This window comes from Lontra canadensis, unplaced genomic scaffold, assembly GCF_010015895.1.
Source record: "Lontra canadensis isolate GAN:19392208 unplaced genomic scaffold, GSC_riverotter_1.0 scaffold173, whole genome shotgun sequence".
NCBI classification, from domain to species: Eukaryota; Metazoa; Chordata; class Mammalia; order Carnivora; family Mustelidae; genus Lontra; species Lontra canadensis.
The window spans coordinates 694322-708029 of record NW_022631167.1 but is presented as its reverse complement, the minus strand read 5'-3'; positions in this window follow the sequence as shown (position 1 = coordinate 708029).

Below are 13708 nucleotides of genomic sequence, written 5' to 3'. Positions count from 1 at the left end.
AATATAATATTCATATAATACCAAATTAAATGTTTGGTGTATTGGATGCTTCACTTGCTTTGCAGAGGTCATTTTACTGGCCCAGATGAAGAAACTGAGGCACAGAAAGCTTAAACAAACTCCTTTGTTCTCACTGTGAATCAGGGACATGAGCAGGATTTGGTCTGTGGAACTCAGCTGCTGCTGGTCTCTCTGTCACCAGGTTGCAAGTGGTGTAAGTCAGGCATTTGTAGGTTAGAGTAGAGAGTTTATATAATTACTCTATCAGTCAATCAACAATATTGAGTTCGTGCTGTGAGCCAAGTCCCTGCCACAGAGGAGCTCCTAGCCCAGAGGAAACCCATGTCAGCTGCTGGCCAAGAGAAGGAAGGGTGGTGGTCTGGAGGTCTCAGGGGGTTATTTAACCAACAGTGAGGGGTCATGGGGACTCCCCAGAGTGGACCTGAAGGAAGATGAACATCCACTAGGTCAAAGTATGAAAGTCAAAGCATCTCTGGAATGGGAGGAGGAATCTTTTTGCTCAATGACACTTTCCTAGTTTTTTTTTTTTTTTTTAGATTATTTATTTGACAGACAGAAATCAGAAGTAGGCAGAGAGAGAGGAGGAAGCAGTCTCCCCGCTGAGCAGAGAGTCCGTTGCGGGGCTCGATCCCAGGACCCTGGGATCATGACCTGAGCCGAAGGCAGAGGCTTTAACCCACTGAGCCACCCAGGTGCCCCGACACTTTCCTAGTTTTTAGGAAATATATGGATATGACAATTAAGATCATGAAAAAAAAGGTTAGAAGAAAGAATGTGAAAACCAAAGACACAGAGAGCATCCAGTCAAGTGGCAAGTCCTTTTTCCTGAGCCCATTCCCCTACCAGGGACGGGCCGGGTCCTGATGCCCTCAACTCCACCTACGTGTTGACCTTCTCAGATGTTAAAAGGCTAAAACCCATCTCCTGCCTCTGGTTGGCTAGACTTCTGTACGGAGGAAGAGCACAGTGGACACTGATCCTCTCTTCCTTTCTTTCTCTTTTCTCCCTTTTGCCCTCACCTTTCCTGGGCTTCTACTAAGTGCCAGGTCCTATGCTAGGTGCTGGGTGACATGAATGAAAATGAAAGTGGTCCTTGTCCACCAGGAGCCCATGGCTGGACCTTGATGAGATGGTCATTCCTATCCCTCTACAAAAGATTTCAGTGCAGGCATTTTTTGCTTTTATTGTTATTTTTATTGTGTCCTCTCATAGTGAACTTAAATATACATAAAACCTGAACCCATTTCCTACATCAGATGTGGTTCTTTGACCTAAAATACTTCCTAAGAAGTTTCCTTCTTCTAAAGTTCCTGTGTATTTTGCTTCAGATTTTAAGGCCTCATTCGTCAGATAGATAAACACACACACAGAAGAAGGCATGTGTATTTAAAAGGCCACCGCATGGAAAACAAATGAGGAAGAAATGTCAAGAGAACCTTATCAAGTGGGTTATCTTAGTATCTTTTAGAGAGAAGCCCAAACTACTGACTGCAGACAGATAAGGGAGGAGAGAAATAATGATAAAATAGAAAACGCTGTAATATTTTACTCTGTTGAGTGTGTGTCTACAATAGTTTCTGAGGCAGAATTCCTTTATTCCGTTTACAAGCCCTCCCAGCCCTGACACATATGAACACGTGTGTACCTAGCCCTGCATGCCGCTGTCCTTGGTGCTGGGTGTGCGCATGGCCCGGCCACAGGCACACAGCCCCGGTGTCGATGTGGGCAGCATCCGCGAGCTTCCCAGCCCATCCATATGCATGTGTGTCTGTATCCCAGCCGTGGCCAGCATCATTCATTTCCAAAGCCAGCATGCATTCATTTTCATAACTTTTTGTTCCATTACAATATTAATGGGACTATCAATGGGAAAGGACAAGAGAAGCATTTTTAATGTTTATCTGACAGTTGCAAATTTCACTTGAGGTTGTTTACTGGGATCTGATTGTTGGCAGAGAGGAGCAGGAGCGGCGGCAAGATTAATGGGATCACAGGGAGAGGAGATGTATTTATGGGCCTTCTGAACACCATCTAAGAGTAATAAAAAGTCTTGCCGCACCCTTCCCCAAGTGAGACTTAAGAAGTTTTAAACGCTGAGAAATGAGGGATTGTTTTAATTAACTTCCATCTAATCCAGGTGGCCTGTTCAAAGTGAATCATGTTGCATTTATGTCTCAGTCTATTAAAAATTAGACGGCCCTCTCCCATCCCCCACCTCTCCTCTCTCTGTCTCTCTCTCTCTCTCTCTCTCTCTCTGCTCCTGTTCCCCCTGCCCCTCTCTGGCCTGGATTGCTGTCATTCTGGCTTGCCCTATTTTTCCCTCTTTCCTAAACTGCTATGCAATCTTGAGAGAGGGCCTGGCTGGGCACTTGCCCAGGAGAATAGGAGAGAGAAGGAAAGGAGGATCCAGAGGTTGCTAAGAAGGAGGGAGGTAGATACTTCGCCTTGAACTGGAGACAAGAGCTTTGTGCTTCCCCAGAGCCTTGCTCTCCTTGCTGCTTAGGTCTAAAGCAACATGGCAGTGGCCTCCAAGATCCCCAGAGAACCTCATGAAAGTCACCTTAGTGGGATAAAGGGCTTGGGATGTATAGGAGGACTGATCCTGAGGCTCTCAGGAGAAGATCTGGCCGTGGGAAGAGACCTTCCTGGGGATGGTCTCCAGGGCCACTGACTTCTTCCCAGACTGGTGGTGACCCCTTGCCTGGCTGAGCTCTCTTTCTCCCTGGGGTCCTCAGTAGGGTTGTCAGTTGAAATATAGAGCATCCAGTTATTTTGAATTTTAGGTAAACAATGAACTTTTTAAAGTATAAGTATGTCCCAAATAGCTCCTGGGACATATTTATACTAAAAAAAAGTATTTGTTGTTTATCTGAAATTCATGTTTATCTGGTTTCCTGTATTTTTATTTGTTAAGTTTGACAACCTTACCCGGGGAAGGATCCCTACCTAGGGGAGAGGTTATGATCCCAGATCCTGGTTCTACATCACCTATATTCAGAATGGAATTGCTATTAATTTTTCCTCCCTGACCTCAGTTTTTTCATCTATTAAATGGGGACAGCAACATTACTGATGCCTAGGAATAGGATGAAGATTAAATTAAAGTGCACCAATTACTTAGAACAGGGGTGGGCAGACTTTTTCTGGGAAGGGCCAGATCACAAATATTTGGGCTTTGTAGCCCAGATGGCCTGTGTCATAGGGACTCCACTCTGCCAGTGTCATGGGAAAGCAGCACAGACAATATGGCCGCCTATGAGAGCCGGTGTGTTCTAGTAAAGCCTGAGTTACAAAAGCAGGCGGTGGGCCCCATTTGCCCATGGGCTGAAGTTCCCTGAACCCTGTCTTGCCACTGAGGATATGCTTCTAAAATGCTAAGCATTATTAGTGTGGAAAGTTATGGATCTCCTGGCTTAGGATGCTAAGTACTGTGAACTGAGTATTGTCACCAAAAAGCTTTTCTTGCCTCTAACTTGGCTGCTGACTGATGTCTGAAATCCCAGATAGAAATCCAGTCTTTGGGCCTAACAAGCTCCAGAAGAAGTCACTTCTTAGGCTTCATCCTTTAGTGGGAAGGCTGTTACTTAGCCTGGACCAGCATTTGGAGAGCACTTAGGCTCTGCCAACCCTGGGCAAGAGTTGACGTCTCATGTGTGATTGACCCTCACGCTCACAGAGGAGGGTGTTATTATTATTTGCTTCTTACACCCAGGAAGCTGGGCCAGGTTGAGCGTGTAAGTCACCCTTGGCCACGTACCAGACTTGAGGTTGGCAGGAAGGGGTGAAAGAGATGGGGCCAGAGGAAGAAAATGGGCCTAGAAACAGGGAAAGAAAAATTAGAGGGACATCTTTGCAGAACTCGGTTTTGCTGAGCCGTGCTACCTCCTAGCCTCTGCTCCTTACATCGAGTGGCTCCCAGAGCAACGATCTCACCCTTTACCTTCCACACTCCAGCCACTGTCTGCTGGTGTGAACCAAGAGGCTCAACAGCCAAGCTTTCCACAAGTCTGCTCCACTGGACTTGGGTGCATGTTCCCAGATGTTCTGTTCCTCTCCTGCTCTCCCCTCCCCAAATCACACTTGTCTAGAATTAAATATACCACGAGAAACAGAGAAACCTGATGGTGCAGGTGTCCAAAGAGGTCTGAAGGGTTACCACTTCCCCAGCCCCGCCTTCCACGCTGGGTCCAAAGCTGCAGAAGAAGGAGCTCCCAGGGCCATGGAAGACGCGGGCTGCAAAGCCAGACCCATGGCCACTGCCCAGATCAGTGGCCAGCCTCTCTCTGCTGTGGGTTCTTCCTTTGTAAGCACAGGTGAGAATGTGTCATCCTGGAACTATTGGAGAGTTACTGAGAGAGCTCACTGTAGAGCACAGAGCACGAGCTGCCGCTGGTTCCAGGCCCTTCACTCTCACTATAGATGCTTTCAGGGCAGTGACTCTGTGCAAGGGGCCTCCAGGTGTGCCAGCCGAATGCCTGCTCTCCCTCTGTGTATCGCCTACCCAGCAGCCCCGAGGAACAGGGAAGGAGGAGGCAAACATCTTATAGGTCCTTCTCCCCTCTGTCATCAGCTTTCTTTTGTCTATCAGATTGTCGTTTGAATATGTTCTCATCTGACAAAGGCCTTCCAGACCCATTACGGGGATCCCAACAGGAACAGAGCAGTGTGAGCAAGGAGGCTTGGGGGTCAGACCACAGGGTCACAGCCAGTTCTGCCTCCAACCACGCTGCATATGTTAATCACTTCTTTTTGGCTAGAAGAACAGCACACAGTCTTAGGCCACTGAAGGATGAACCATGCAAAGGGCTTAGCCTGGCATCTAAGAGTTAACCCCTGATACACGTTCGCCATGATCATTATTCCACCAGCTCAGTGACTCTGTTGAGCACTGACCACATTCCAGGCTCTGGACCATGTCTATGGTGGTGAACAGAACCAGGCTGTGTCCTGAGAGGTCCTCTTTGGGGTGGCTCTTGGATCAGCCACCTTCTCTCCAGTGTCACCCCACCGATGGCCCCTGCCGGCCGTCCTGATGGCTCCCATGCTCACCTCCTTCTCCCTCCAGCTCTGTCCTCTACTGGACAGCAGGAGTCCCCTTTCCTCAAGACCTGGCCCTCTCCCTCAAAATATTCCTCTAGGGACAAGTGGATCAGGACCCCTGGAATGGAAATCCTACTCCAGAGCATGAGGAACACTCAGTAAGGGCAGTTTCTGTTATTAAACACTGCACTGCCCTCACTCCATACTCTAAGGTCAGCAAGGAGACCCGCATCCCACTTTTCCTACAGAGTTGCTCCATGGGCAGTGCTCCATCCACTATCTCTGAAATCTTTATCCCTCCACCCCTTCAGACATGACCACCCCCAAGATCTCACCTTTGCCTGGATGCTGACCAAAGCCAGAGCCCTGGTCTTGGCCTATACCCATCTCAGACAACAGATGGGGGCACATTGACTCTCTCCTTAATTTCTGTGCACTCAGAGTCATGCAAATACGCATGCAATTAACTTGAGAACCAAATTCTCAGCCTAATAAGTATAAACCGATAGTTTGCTAATATGTGTCTAGGGTATTTAGCCCCAAATATGCATAGGATCAAAAAATATAGAGTTGGAAAGGGCATTCTGTTTACTTGATAGGTGAGGAATTTGAGGCCCAGGGACATAAGAATGTTGTCCATAGTACCACAGCCATCACCCCAGGACTCTGAGACTTCTTCCAGCTTCTAGACTGTGGGCTCATGAACACGCCTTCACTCCCTGTCCCCAATGCCCACCCCAGCACAAGCAGAGTACAATATGTTTGTCACTCATTCGTGTTTACATTAATGGCTCTTTTGACTGGTCATTTGTCCCGCCTCATCGCTCAATGGTACTACGTGCTGGGACAAGGGCTGGCCATCAGTCCTTCCCTGGGGCCTAGGCCAGGGATTTTTCAGGGGATGGTGCTTATTGACTTTCCAGCTGATGTGCAGATGGTGTTGAGGGGCCTGGTGTCAAGGGGCCTTTGGGGCACGGGTCATTCCCAAACCCCAGAGTCCTGCCTCTCAGCTGGAAACTGTTGGCTCCCTGTGCAATATGGGTCCAGTAAGCTATTCCCACAAGCTCAGGAAGAATGGATATTTCCTGTGGAAGAAAAATAGGCCAACCTGGGCCACTTTCTTGGATAAACTTTGGGATAAGGAATAACATTGATGATATGAGCTTTTCGTTTTGATATCCACTTCATTTTCAGTAGATTTTTTCCCCTCTATGATACATGTAACAGTGTTTCAAGAATAATAATAATAAAATGGCCATCTCTACCCCCCACCCAGCTTAAGAAATAGCATCACTAGTATATTTGAAACCCTGCGTGTGGGGGGAATGCTCAGCGTCCTCGGAGCCCTCCCACTGCCTTAGTCCATTCTGGCTGCTGTAACAAAATACAGTAAGTTGGGTGACTTCTAAACAATGGAAACATTTACCCCACAGTTTTGGAATTTGGGGAAATCTAGATCAAGGCCCTGGGGGATTTGGTGGAAGAGGTGAGGGATCTCTCCGGGTCCCTGGAACAAAGGCACAAATCCCATTCAGGAGGCCTCTGCCTTCATGTCCTAACCACCTCCCAGCACCTCTCATCCTCATGTCACCGCCATGGGGATCAGAATTCCAACACAGACTCTAAGTTGGGGGGAGGGATACCAGTCCCTAGCATCCAACTTGTAGAAGTTTGTGTTAATCATTCCTTGCCTTTCTTGACGGCTTTGCCCCATCTGTGCATGTCCCTGAACAAGTTGTTTAGTTGTACATGTTTTGAACCGTGAGCACACAGATAAACGTATAGAGAACCATACCCAGTGTGTTCTTCCACAATCTGCTGGGTTCACCGAACACTGAGTTTTATCCACATCGGTGTGTGGGGCCGTTGTTTGTTCGATTTCATAGCGGAGTGGTTTTCCGTTGTAGGACTACACCAACATTTACTTATCCCTATTGTTGTCAGAGGACATTTGGATGGTTTCCAATTTTTGCAGTCATGATCAGTGTTGATATGAAAATTCTTATTAGGTGCATCTCTGGGGCACAGGTGCAAGTTGCTTACGCTACATGCTGAGAGGAGAAGGCTGCGGGCGCGGCGTGTATGTGCTCGGCCTTAGTGCTCATAACTGAGCGGCGGTGCCAGCTCTCACGCCCACTAGCATCCTCCGTGTGTTTAATGTGACACTCAACTTTTGGCCCATCTCGTGGGTGTGAAATGGTATCTCCTCATGGTTATGATTTGCATTTTGCAGATTGTGAATGTTTTAAGGTTTCCCCCCCCCTCTTATGCTTATAGACTATGTATTTCTTTTAGTGGATGTTTCTTCTTCATATCCTTTGGCAGTTTTTACTGTTTTTTGTCCATATTGATTCATATGCCTTCTTTATGTATTCTAGATATTAATACTCTCAAGTATTCCAGATATTAATACTCTAGATATTAATACTCTACCTAATAGAGGATTGTTTGTGTGACAAATATCTTCTCCTTTGTGGCTTTTCTATTCATTCTCATTATGGTATCCTTCAGTGAACAAAAAAATCTTGATTTTAATATAGGCAGATGTAATAAAAATTTCCTTTATGGTTTACACTCCCATGTCATAAGAAATCATGCCCTATATTGGGGGCATAGAGATACTCTCTTATTTCCTTTCTTTTCTTCACTGGGGATGCCATCTTAGGGGGAGATATCCCTGAGGCCCTCACTGGTGGGTTGTCAGCCATGTCCCCCTGACTGTCCCTCCTTCACAACCGAGTTCTCGACCATCACTGTGCACCTTGCCAGGCCCCTCCGCCAGGCTTTCTGACTTAATTGTCCTGGATGGGACTCTAGCATTAATTAAAAAAAAAAATGATCCCATGTGCCATCAGATCTGAGAACCCCTGGTTTGGAGTTTTGTGAGAAAGGCAGATTACAGCATCTGCCCTCTGTGAAGCAGACGCCCATCTCACTGTCCTCTATGGCTTCCTTCCTCAGCCCCAGTCCCAAATAATGAGTCAGGAGGGGATGCTGAAATACTGAACTTCAGGCCTTGGAAATTCCCAGAAGGTGGCCTGCCAAGGACCCACCATTCTCCACCCATCAAAGCCGCCATATTGGTGGTATCAGTTGCCGCTGATGGGAAATGGATGAATGGGGGCATCAGGAAGTTTGGAAGGGGCGACAGACACAAGTGCCATCTGCGAGAGAGGCAAAGAGATGGAGGGAGAAGCAAAAGAAACACATTTTGGAAAGCGCTAAAGTTTTGACAGGAATCTGCCTCCTTCTCCCCTCCCTTTCCCATCTGTTTTGGAGAAATGTAAATGCGCCCGTGTTCCCAGGTGACTGGCCGGCGGGTAGCCTCTTTGGAATTCTGCGAACTGGCCATCTGTCGTCCCATAATAAATGATAGCTATAAAAGAAAGTGATTATGGAGCCGATAGGGGGAGAGGTATTTGTTTATATTCTTATAATATGTATCAGATTGAATAGAAATTATCACTTAAAATTGACAAATGGAGAGCAGGGTTCTTTGGAGAGGGAGTCAGGGACACAGCAGCAGTGATGGGACCACGGGCAAACTTTATTTGACCAAGTGTCAGGGACCAGTTTGGCCTCAGAGGTTCCCAGAACATGCCAAATCCAGGAGGGTGGGAACCCAGCTTCCAACCTTCTCTGGAGGGCTTAGGTGTGCATTTGGCGAATGAGATGTGGCTGCTGCGTAAGAAGGTCATCTGTCCCCTCTGCTAGGGAAGCAGGAGGGGTGTCTCGTTGAGATCAGCACAAAGCTAGATTTGGCTCCTCTGTCCCTGTGATGGCTACCTGACCTTGTGACTCCGATGTACGCCCTTCAACAAATAACTCCTCTTCTATTTGATTTTTCCCCTTGCAGCCAAGCTTTTCCAGTCTCTGGAAGGTCTCCAGTCTTCCAACTTTGCTTTTCTCCTCTCCCTCTCCCTGGCCCCCACTGCCTTGTTTTCTGTCCTTTCAGAGTAGTGAACTTCCTTGAAGGTCCTGGGGGGCTCGCTTCCCTAACATGTGGCCCCAAATTTCTGGTGCCATCTGGTTACCTCCAACTTCCCGGCCCAGCCTAGGGAGTATCCACAGCTCACCTCTTCCAGAGAAAAGCAAAAGACTTAAGAAGCTCTATGTGTTGGACGCCTGGGTGGCTCAGTTGGTTGAGCAACTGCCTTCGGCTCAGGTCATGATCCCGGACTTCCAGGATCGAGTCCCGCATCGGGTTCCCAGCTCCTTGGGGGGTCTGCTTCTCCCTCTGACCTTCTCCTCTCTCATGCTCTCTCTCACTCATTCTCTCTCAAAGAAATAAATAAAATCTTTAAAAAAAGAAAAAAGAAAAAAAAGAAGCTCTATGTGTCCCCACCTCCTTCTATTCACACACCTTGGCTAAAACTACCCCAGGCTCCGCAGCTCTGGAATGAAGTATTTTTACCAGGTCTCAGAAGACTACAGTCTGATGTTTACAGAGTGCTGGCCACTTCTTCATATGCTATAGGATGGGCAAGAAGGTTTGATTCCCCTATCTTCCGGCTGGGGTAATGGAGCATCAGAGAAGTTTCATGGCCAAGGTCACATATAGGCAGGCAGAGTGACCCACTCTCCATTCCCTCCAATAGCCTTTTGTTCCTGATTAACACCCACCAGACAACTGGAAAGCTTATTTTAGATTTCGAATCCTCTTCATAAATTCTCCCCTTTTGGGGATAATTTATATACATATATTCGTTTATATAAACATAAAAATACATTTATATATTAAATAGGTCTATGCGTATATATTAAATACATTTACATTCTTTTTTTTTTAAAGATTTTATTTATTTATTTGACAGAGAGAGATCACAAGTAGATGGAGAGGCAGGCAGAGAGAGAGAGAGGAGGAAGCAGGCTCCCCACTGAGCAGAGAGCCCGATGCGGGACTCGATCCCAGGACCTTGAGATCATGACCTGAGCCGAAGGCAGCGGCTTAACCCACTGAGCCACCCAGGCACCCATACATTTACATTCTTAATGCTCATCTCTAGTCTTGGTCAGTAGTTCTCCAATCATTTTAATAGTCTTATTTATTTTTCTTCATTTATAGTGAAGTCCTTAGGAGTTGTTCATGGGGATTTCTTGACCATTCACAAGTTCATCTGAAGCTTCTATATTTGCCTGTCAGTTTGTACTGACATTACAGCCTTCACTTACTTTTACTTTCCTGGAATAACTTTAATATACCGATCTTTTTTTTTTTTTTTTTTTAACTTAGGGGCGCACAAAGCATGGCTGTTGAGAAGTCTGATGACAGTTTGAGTTTCTCTCCTTTATAAATGACTTGGCCTTTTTGCAGGGTGTATGTGTGTAATCTTTTCCCCTTTCTCTCATTTTAAGGAGATTTGTGTTCCTGTACTGTTAGGAAGGGGATATGGGCAAGACAACTTTCCTAGCTTTCTGCTCAAGACCTCGCTCAGTTGTTGTTTTATTGAAATGATAAAAAAAAAAAAATGACGTTTTTCTTTCTGAGCCCTCTGCTTCCCTCCCACATCTTTACCTCCAGCACTGTCCTATAGAACTCTCTAGGACGATGGAAATTTTCTGTGGCTGCACTGTCCAATACAGTAGTCATACGATGGAAACCACTAACACGCCCCCCGCCACCAGGGCTACCAAGAATTTGGAATGTGATGAACATAATAAAATATTTGAATATTAAAGTTTAATTTAAATTAGCTTAAATGGGTGCACCTGGGTGGCTCAAGTTAGTTAAACGACTGCCTTTGGCTCAGGTCATGATCCTGGAGTCCTGGGATTGAGTCCCACGTTGGGCTCCCAGCTCCATGGGGAGTCTGCTTCTCCCTCTGACTTTCTCCCCTCTCATTCTCTCTCTCTCTCTCTCTCTCAAATAAATAAATGAAATCTTTAAAAAAAAATAAATTAGCCTAAATGTCAGAAGCCATATGTGGCTAGGGGCTTCCACATTGGACAGCACAGAATTCTTCTCTCCGCCTTGCCCCTGCTGTCCCAGCTCTCCTCAGTTGGAAAACCAGTGGCCCCTCTTCTGTGTGGGGTTCTGATCTGAAATGGAGCTCCCATGTGTTCGTTTCAACAGCTATGAGGTCCACACTGCTCCAGCATGCTCTCACCTGCGTTCCTGGACCTGCCAAGATGCTTTTCAGCCTGGGTACTCTTTTCCCATCAGCCCATCACACTTCCGGGCCAGTACCTGCCCCTGGCTTGGAAGGCATCTAGTTCTCATGGCCCGTGGAGCAGTTTGGTCTCGTCTCTGTTGCGTCTCCCACAGTCGCTGATGCCACGCAGGCCTTATTGTTGATGGAGGCTTGGCCCCACCCACTCATATTCGGGGGTTCACAGGATTTCTCTTCATCAATTTTGTCGTAGATGTTGCTGAGGGATTTTTTTTGTTCTTCTATCTCTGTTCCTCCATCTCTTTCCCTGGGAGAGTTCAGGGAGACTCAAGCCTACGCTGACGTTGGCGCCATCATTGTTTTTATTTGAAGACCTTGCCCATGAGTGTACATCTCAGAGGTATAACCATTTCTGTGGATTTTCTGGTGCTTATGTCCCAGCAAGAAAAGTACATGTAGAGAGGTGCTTGGTATGTGGGAAGCACTTAAAAAGTATATATTAAATGAATGAAGGCTCTTAACAACACTGGGTCAACTTTAGACACCTGAGTAGATCCTATTAAGGTAGCAGAAATTCTGGGACCCTGTGCAAAAATGGCAGAAATGGAGCTCCTGTGCAGTGATGCCTCAATGGTCAGAGCTTGGTGGCACCTGGGATTTTGAAGCCAGGCAGGTGGCCAGGTCCAGCTAGCTCTGTGCTGCCCTCAGGCCTCCTGCAGGCAGATCACCGAGTAGAAGAGCAGTGACCCCCAGCAGGCTGGAGCAGGGTCTCCCAGTAGTAGGAAGGAGGCAGTGAATCTAGAGTTGTCCCCTGGAGGAAGTGATAGATACGGCTTCAAGTGAAATATTTATCATGTGCCTGGTACAGCAAAGGTCGTGTGGACTGAATAAAGGAAGGACTAAATGAATGAATGAAAGGCTATGATATTGTGGTTCTCAAGTTGTTCTCCTATGGAAAAATAGCCTCACTGTGTCCCCTCTGTGCTTTGCCTCTATGCCCCCTCCAAATCCTATACCTCTGACAAAGTTTGGTCCAGAACTGTATCCTGAGTCTACTTGGTTGTGATCTGTCCTTGGGATCTGCTGAGTTACACCATCGTTGTTTTTGTCCTTGTAGGAGAAATGAGGGGTGGGGTTCCCACTCTGCCCTTAGTTCTGGAGCTCCACCCACTCCCAAGCAAAGGTCCCGCTAGAGAAGCAGATACTTTTTCTGCATCTGCAAGCACCTTGACTCAATGTCAACCAAGAAGCTTATTTACAAGAAAGCATGGTCACAGACCCAAGATCTGCAGAATGCACATGGAAACCAAAAGCCCACCAAGTCCCAATGTACACTCACAGGGAGCTGGAACCTCCCTGATCCGGTATCTGGAGGCTTCCACTGCAGCCCACTGCCTCCTGCTGGCCTCTCCTTGTCCTTGGCCTCAGTCCCCAGCCAGCCAGCTGGAACCTCAGTCTACTTTCTTTCCAACTAGTGTCCTTCCTTCAAATACTTGGACATGGAAGCTTCTCCCCAGCGCAGCCTCCTAGGGAGTCCCAGCAGGGAAGAGCCTCTTGGCCCCTTGCTTTCTCTTCATATCCATTTAAAAGAGCTGGGATTAGGGAAGCCATGAGGAAGCAGCCCGCTTCTACTCCCCTGAGAAGAAAGTAGCCCTTCCTCATTGCCTGCAAGAAGCAGCCACTATCCAGCCGAAGGACTAGAATAGGAGAAGAGAACCCCGATCTTGCTCCGGGCTGAACTCCACAGCAGCCCACGGTCCATGATTCATCACAGACCTGGAGCCCTCGCTGGACACTCAAGGGAGAACTGTAATCAGAATCGTCCCAGGGTCCTCCTTCAACACCATTCCAACCTGAGAGTGACCTTTTGAGGCATTCTGGAGGGCTACTGTGTGGCCTGGAAACATCTACGCTAGCCTCAGAAGCAGGATTTGAGCCATGCAGATGGGTAACATCAGTGTCTGTCCATGTGACCTCTTGCCGCTAAACACGTCTTCTGGAGGCTTCTGGCCTTTCCTGACAATGGGATGTCTGGGAGCCTGTGTGCAGCACTGGTTCCTAGGAGGCCTTTGTCCTCATTGCTTTGATGAGAACAGTAATAAGACAATCACTACCTGACCTGGACTCACAGTCTAGTCCAGGGGACAGGTCATGCGACCAGTGGGGTCGCCTGACTTCTCTTAAACACACCTCCACCATACCCCACCTTCCACAGGTCACCCATTTTGAATCTATCAGTATACATTTCTCTAACTCTCCAAGAATCTATTTCACTTTTCAATCTAGGTCAAGTAGGATCCGTGTGACAACAATTAACAGAAACCCGAAATGATAGTAGTTCAAACAAGCTAGGGGTTTGTTTTTCTCTCTAGTAAAGGGCTTGTGGAGATAGGAGGTCTAGCCCCTGGACATAGTCAGTGTCCCCAGTGCCTTTGACGTTCTGCTTCACCAACCTCAGAGCATGGCTTCCATCCTCACGGGATGTCAGGGCTCCAGAATGGTCATCCCGTCCACCTTTCTGGCTTAGAGAAGGGGGA